General features: G+C 39.4%; 1 non-coding gene across 1 annotated transcript; it reads left to right on the forward strand.

The window, feature by feature from the left end:
- The first annotated feature begins 124 nt into the window (after positions 1-124).
- trnad-guc (transfer RNA aspartic acid (anticodon GUC)) lies at positions 125-196 on the forward strand. Its single transcript has one exon. It is a non-coding gene; the product is annotated as a tRNA-Asp (tRNA).
- Positions 197-8,167: the final 7,971 nt, after the last annotated feature.

An 8,167-nucleotide genomic window follows, 5' to 3' on the forward strand; every position in this document is an offset into this window, starting at 1 on the left:
GATAAAAACAGCAATAATAAAAATAAAATAAAACAATAAATAAAACGTCAATAGTTTTCGATATTGGCATATTATATTTAATTTTATAAATATAACGAATTACTATTTCTCAAACATACAGTTCTCCTCGTTAGTATAGTGGTTAGTATCCCCGCCTGTCACGCGGGAGACCGGGGTTCAATTCCCCGACGGGGAGTGCGGTACTTTTTCTTTTAGGGCATGAAGAAGACAGGTTTACATTCACTACGTTGTTTTTTTCAGTCACTGTTATACCCCAACCCCCCACCTTGATTTTTTTTTCTCTTTTTGTTGTGTGAATTTCCCCGTGGTGAGACTAATAAAGGCATATCTTATTGTACAACTCTATATAAAACTAAGCTACGTCATCAAATATGTTATGCGGCTCCAGATTAATTTTATTTGGAAGAGAGGGTAAAATGTCTCTTTTGATAGTAAAGCTTGCTGAACTCTGCACTGGTGGAAATTCTCGTGTTAGAGCAGCAGGCACTGCACAGGAACAATAATACACCCAATATATATCTATCTGCACTAGAAGAGAGAGATATGTATTTGTGCATAATTTATAAAGCAGGATGGCCAGCTGGTCTAGGAGTTTGCCCCCATCCTAACTATGGTTCGTTTGTTTCTTCTCTGTTTTGCTCCTAAGCTGTACAAGATTTATCTACCTGTCTACAGAGTAAAGAGTATGCACACACACCACACACAAAACCACACAAAGGATATACTAGACTATACCATGATATAATAAATATAAAATATCAGCATAGGACAACATACTATATACTTAATACAATGAGGTAAGGTAGGAGAATACTTAAAGACTACAGAATATAGATCACCAAAGGAACTAATCCCTCCTCTCCACAAGTCGATCCATGCCTGGCAAGCAAAATCTTTACAGAAAAGAAAAAGATAGCCAGACCTTAAAATCTCCTTTCAGCAACATGTTTTCTGCAAGCCAGCAATTAATGTGATGCCGCCTCTGGAAGACCACAGCCATAAAGGCCATCAGGATGCTTTCCTCCAAACTTTAGCCCGCTATCCAGCTATTCAGACTGCAGTGCCCTAATTTCAGCCGAGCTATCCTGGGGTAAATGATAACGCCTGGCCCTTCTCTCCAAGTCCCACATCTTTTTGCCATTCCTTTAAAAGGTCCTCCTTTATCACACCGCGGCATTCCCCAGCGTCTAATAAAGACTTTTTAGCAAGTTTATTGCTCCCTCATTTCCCTTAATTCCCGCATGGCCCAGGCCCCGGGTGACTCCCACCCTGCAACACATTTTATGTTTTCTAAAAATTCTTAACAGGCAAATTAAAACCTCACCCATAATGTCAAGGCAAGTCATAGAAGAACAGTTCCTTAAAGTAACCAATGCTGTCTTTAAATCTGTGCACAAAACTGTACAAACTAGTTTCCACAGCACAGCATAAAGCCCAAGATAATCTCATCAGCTCAGAGCCACATACTGTGATGCATTTCAAGACAGGGCACAGGAAACTCCAAACCAGATTTACCACTTTGGGGATCCACATGGCTCCATTTGTGCAAGTCTGGATGTAAGATCTCCACTTTTGACTGACATATTCCTTAGTAATCTGAATTTGAACTCAGTTTTTGACCGGTGAGGAAAAGTACATGAGTGGCAAAAAGCAATCACAGGCCAAGAAATCCACATGACAGGTGCAAAGATTTAATCCAAGATCAATATCCCAGTTGCAGAAAAGATAATTCCTCTTCTCCTTTCAGTGACCACATCTTGCTCACTCATCCGAGGCAAGCCAAACACCATGCAGCCATAATCAAGCACTGATCTAATTGCTGCATGATTCAGTAATAATTTTGTCCTGCTCCCCACAGCCTGCATGACAAACAACAGAGAACGCCTAGTAATTAATTATATTTACTAATAACTCCCACAAGCTAATCTCCAAGTTAATTTTTCATCCACCCACACATCTAAAAATCTGAACTCTTTGGCTTTCTCTGTGGGAGGGCCACGGCGACAAACCCCGACTTAGGGATTTCTCTTTGTTCGCCTGAGATCAAATGTTTCCCTCTTCATTTTAAAGCCCCATTTTTTAATTCTCTGCTAGATTTAGTGTGTCTTGTGTCTTAGCAAGTACGAACTCAATACTTTTTTAACCTCATTTCCTCAAGGCTCCATCATTCCCATAATGATGTATTGGTAGTAAGTAAAGTAATGATATGTGATGATAGCCGAGATGTTACATTTTCAAATATACCATTAATCATTACACTGAGGAGACCTGGGACACTGACTCACCGTGTTTTTTCCGGACAGTCTTGCAGTAGACATCTCTGACTCTTACTGAAATAGTCTCAAACACCTTTTACCCAGTTGAATATACTGCATGTGAACTTCTGTCTTAATATCTAACTCCTATAGAATCAAATCGTCCTTGTCAAAAGCAATTCCAATCACTTCAGCTGATCAGTTCACTTCAGTATTGTAATAGTGTCACTTTTCATTATGTTGAGTTTTCCCTGGCTTTTTCTTTCTTTCTTTTTTTGTTTATTTATTTCGGTGAATGCAAATGTAGAGCAGCTTTACTACAAGAGATGAAGTCGAGGAAAAAGAGAGAAGACAGATTGCATCAGAGCACTGCAGCAGATCCAGCTACTAGTCTTTCTCTCCTTCTGATCAGCCTGTAATGTGCCCTAATTATGTTCCAGACTTGAACATGTAACTGATTAAAGATCATATTTATTAGCCAACCATGGCTGTCCAGTATGGATAATAAAAATAGATTCCTTTCAAGATGAAATTGGCCTGTTATCTCATTGCTTCTAAAGGAAATGTTTAAAACATACAGTGAGATGGTGTGGCTGAGCGTTATGTTTCACAATTAGGAGCAAAATATCTAAGTGCATCCAGCTGATTAACTTGTGAGAGCAGAAAGCCGGGAAGAGTAAAACAAAATAAACTGGCAATTATAATGCACAAAGACAGCCTAATCCCTATGAGCTGAAGACGCGCTAAAACTTAGTGTCATAGAATCACAAGTTCCCCCAGTTTCCCAGTTCCTATCATCTTAAACTAATATTCTGACTCCAGGAAGTTGCCTGCAGCGTACTAATTGGTGGCTTGGGAGGATGAGCTCCATGCAGAGGTTATATGAGGTTATATAAGCTCAACTTTCATTTTTAACACAATGCAACATTTAGCTATTTCACCAACTTCTGTATATTGTATTGACATCCCAGTGACCAGTGGGCATTAAAGAGAGGTCCATGTATGAGAGACCTTTGTTGAATTATTTCTTTGATTTGCATTATTGTAAGTGTTTGCATATGCAGTTTTGTAATCTAATCATGAGTTGCTTCTTGTACATCCTCTTGACTGACATTTGAATCTTGAATGCAGGTTAAATTAGCAAGGTTGATTAAGACACTTGCATTAAAAATTTGGCAAAATGATAAATGTTTGGGCTCATCCTTCTAGTGAAGTAAGCAGATTATTGAAACCTGAACCTCATCTGTTTTTTTTTTTTCGTTTCGTTTCGTTTTTGGTTTTTTTTGTTTTTTTTACATGTAGCCTATAGACACTAATAATTAGTATAGAATTAAGTTTACTGTCTATATGATGCTGACTGCAACAATCCGCCAAACTGTACCTCTTTTACATAACTAGTGATGGATAATAAAACCAATGTTAAAGTGAGAAACTGTTATGATGGCACACTAGGGTCACTAGGAAAAAATATGTAGCAGGGGAGTACGGTGTTAATATTCAGAGAAAAAAACTCAGAATTTTTTAGATTAAAGTTGTACATTTGCGAGAAAAAAACTCACAATTTTCACAAATTTTCCTGCAAATTTCTTAAAATTTTCAAGTTTTTATCTTAGAAATTTGTGAGTTTTTTTTCTCGGAAATTTACCACTTTAATCTCTAAGAAGAGCCCATTTTTTTCTCGTTTATGATTTTACCCCTCCCCTCCTACAACCCCCCCTCTCACGATTGTGTATTTTTTTTTTCTCCCGACAGTGACCCTGGTACACTGTTGTATCAGCTGCATGCAGCGTTCACTTTTGTAAATAATTTTTTTTACCAGCTTGGTTGGAGAGCTGGAACAATATTGCGATTTTTTTTTTATTTGATAGTGACAGTAGAGGGAGACAGGAAAGGCAGGGGAGAGAGGGGATGACATGCAGCGAAGGGCTTGACTTAGCCTTGATTTGTGGTATGTGAGCCACCACTGTGCATCAGTATTGTGAAATCAATTGTATGCAGTCCTCTTACAGTTTATTTTAGTATTTGATTTACTTAAGGCTTCAGTGTTAATGTGTGCAATGACTTTAAGCATGTGCAAAACCAATGCCATAACCCCTGCTAGTTCACCAATGATCTTGACTCTGAACACTGAGGACAATTTAGTATCCACAAATGGTTTGAGCAAATTCAGTTGACAGTAAGTTCCTTGCTTAGCTGGGCCAAAGTATTTCAAAAGAAAAAACAATCTAGCATTTCAAAAATAACGAAGAAAACAAGGCATTTTTGTCTGTGATTAAGTGCACACCAATTAACTGTAAAAAGTGTTCTTAGCTGATAAAGGCTACTCTGCTTCAGAAATCTGCTTACATAAGCCAACAGTTCCACTTACAGCTATTACATCTGTCTCCACTGCTTTTATTTTAGGCTCCTGAACAAAGCCCTCGCAATTATCGGCCCTTTCCAAATAAGAAGTTGTCCAGGTTACCCTCAATTTACAGCCCCCTGCTGATTCTTTTAGCGTGTCGATCATGTTACATGATCTAGCCCTCTTTGTGCTCCCTTCTGTCCCTCTTGATCAGACCGAGCCCTGCTGTTGAATTGAAAATACCATTTTGTGCTAATTCACTGGTGAGAGAAAAAAGAGAGAGAGAGAGAGAAAAACAGAGATGGAGCCCAAAAAGAGCTCCGTAAATGCTCTTCATAAGTGATCTCACTTGCTTTTATTCATCAGTAACCTTGAAAAGCAGTATGATGATGATTAGTTACCACTACCTGGCAGAAAGAAAGGGTCACACACAGTTTTTTTTTTTTTATCCTCGTTGGTTACCAGGCAACAAGAATGACACTGAGTGACATACTCCTGAGGGAAAGGAGAGGTCTAATTATCTCTTTAGTGAAAATCTCTGAGGTGTCATTTCATCTCCTTTGCTGCCCATCAAGGAAAGACAGTCGCGGCAGCATGAACTGAGCTGGTGAGGTCCCACGGTGCCTTCGGTAGAATAGAAAACATTCTCTACATGTTGCCTTTACAAGGCCACAAAATAGCAGCGTGATCACAAGTACTATTCAACAACGACAATGTGAGGAACATCAGTCTAATTTAAAGGGACTATATATATATACACATATTTTTCTTTTATTCTTCATCATTTATCATTCTTGAGCTTGTACACAACACACTGCACCCACCAGTGATTCAGTATACCAGATAGCTTCAGGTGGCTTGGTGCAACCAGCTGTCTCACAGTTTTCCTGCGTGACCAGGCATACTGTATTTTCATATTACCACATAACTTCTTGGCACACTGGAAATAATGCAAGCTACGTAGCAGGAACAGCAAGGGTGCATGTCACAGTTATGTTCAGCAGCTGCAGATGAAGGTGCAGCAACCTTGTCCAACAAGCCTGGCAAGGATTTGCTCTGCAGAGAGTCTGCGAGCAACAAGGAAACATGCTAAAGGTTGCAGGAAAAGGGCTGATATCAGGACTGCATTCAATATTGGAGACAAATAAAGCAGCAGGGAATCAGGACCGACCAAGAAATGGCAATTTTTTGTTGAACAGGTAAGATGCTTGTTATTATGCATTGCCGCATGTTCACCTTTTCCAGAATTGTCATGTCCATATTCATAATAGCCAAGCAGTGCCCAGCAGTGAGCACACAGAGGGGGCGGCCCATTGGTCTGAAGGCCCGTGGACTGAAAGGCCATTATTCCAACAGCCCATTATCCTGAAAACAAACTCTGGTTATTCTGAAATCCCAACAGTCCAAACAATGTCCACTTTGTACATTTGGTAAAGTTTAGGCAGGGCTTCCTCAGTTTAAGGTTAGGGGAACAGGAGTGGATACATTTCTCAGCAGGGACGCAAAAATTGGCATAACACTGGCAGTGACTGAATTCCAACAACTCAAGAGTGTGTATTTTCAGAGCCATGGGCGTTTGTTTTCGGGGATAACAGGCCATCGGACTAATGGGCTCTCGGTCCAATGGGACATTTTCTGCACTATTATTTTGAAATAATGGGCTGTTGGACCAATGACATGGCACCCACACAGATGGATGTCCCGTTCGTTATGCTGGTGCTTGCCTGAATTTCGCTGCCTGTAGTTTCTTATCATGGTACTTTCACTGTGTTGCTCTCGCTGTTGATGACCCGTTTAGACACAACACAGGAGGGAGGCTCATGGGAAATGTATTGAAAGCTGATTGCAGACAGCGAGGAAGCAGACTCTACCTATGGCTCATGGCACAGTCTGCCCTACTTGTATGGTATTGATTTAATGGTGAAAGGTTCGGCCGGATATCTGCCTAAACAAAGCTAAAGTACCTTATGAAAACTCTCTTTATCTCTCTCTGCTGTTGTACGTATTGATGAGTGTCTGCATTTTCATGTCTGTGGATGAAACTCACATCACACGGAATAATGAGAACTAAGGCTGACAGGCTGGGGAAAAAATGTGATCAAGGCCAGTGGCTGCTGTATCATGTTATGTAGTGCTGCTTAGAGATGCAAAGCTGAGGAGCTTAATGAGTTCACATACCGAGTATAGAGCAAAGAATTTGAACTGAAAGGCCCTTTCACATCCACAGGTTATGCAAACAAGTAATAAATATTGCTGGTCTAAACTATGCCTCTCAATACAGACCGCAAACAATAAGCCTTAGTAATATCATTAAAACTGTGTTCATAGCTGCACTGAGTGGGCTAAAAGCACATCACTGTGTCTTCTTTTATCTGGCAAATTGAATTATCACTTATGCTGTAAAAATATCAAATTGCTGCAAAATGAAGCATCCAGCGTGCCAATTTTGATCAGCATATTTATGCTCTCATTTCATTTGTCAATTTACACCGAGTGCGATCGTGCTTTCTGTGTGTTGGTGCAGAGGTATATGGAAGTTATGCATGATGGAGTGAGAAAAACTGCACTCATTTGGAAACGCCACCTTTTAACACCAAAGCAGCACAAACATTATCATGCTGGTCCTGGACCATCAGCTGCTAACTGCCTATAAATGAAAAAAGATAAAAGGTGGGTTGCAAAGACACTGAGCAAAAGGTTTTGACACATTTACAAGTGGCCACCTGTTTTCCAAAAAGCAAGTATGTTGCTTTTAGCACAACATAATAAAAAAACTCCATGTAAACACTTTACAAGTCCCTATTGGAAGGAAACCAATAGAATTTCATAGAGTAAAACTGTTTATCTATTGACTATAAAATATTATCTGAGACCAGCGATAACAAAACATCCATGCTTATAGAAATTGCCTTAATAGGTTTACTGTTTTTCAGCTTAGACCTCTTTAAAAAAAAATCCATAATTTGAAAAATTGTAGAAAAGTCCACTGTGTGGCCCCTTTTTACTACCACAGTTAGCCTACATGAAGCCTTGATGGGGCAGCAGTTTAGTCCAAGAAACAGGCTAAAACGTGCTTGCTGCTTAAAAAAAAAAAAAACCTCTCAATCAATCAGTGGAGGGTTTCTTGAAGGTTGAATCGACTCAGTGAAAGCTGATAGAGAACCTTGTGGCCTTGCCTGTGAGAAGCCCAGTGAGAAGCTGCTGCACAGTGGTATGTTTCTCACTAATAAAGCTGATCAAAAAGAAATCAGAATGACTGTATTATTACAATTATATATGATGGAAGGTAGACTATGTTGTGATAGAAGGGCACCTCAAAACAAGGTCCCTGCATGACAAGAGAGCAGATTCTGGAAAAATCTTTAACAGCACATTGATCCCAGCAAAATCCTTGTCCACCACGAATGCCCTCAAGAATAATAATGATATATAAAAAAATGAATAAATAAAGAGACTGGTTTACCAATTTGCTCAAGAAAGTTATATTTTTATCTGCTAGCATCACTTCTATATGTGCCATGTATTATTTATTATTTACTAGAGCAAA

This window comes from Myripristis murdjan, chromosome 24 (assembly GCF_902150065.1).
Source record: "Myripristis murdjan chromosome 24, fMyrMur1.1, whole genome shotgun sequence".
NCBI lineage: Eukaryota > Metazoa > Chordata > Actinopteri > Holocentriformes > Holocentridae > Myripristis > Myripristis murdjan.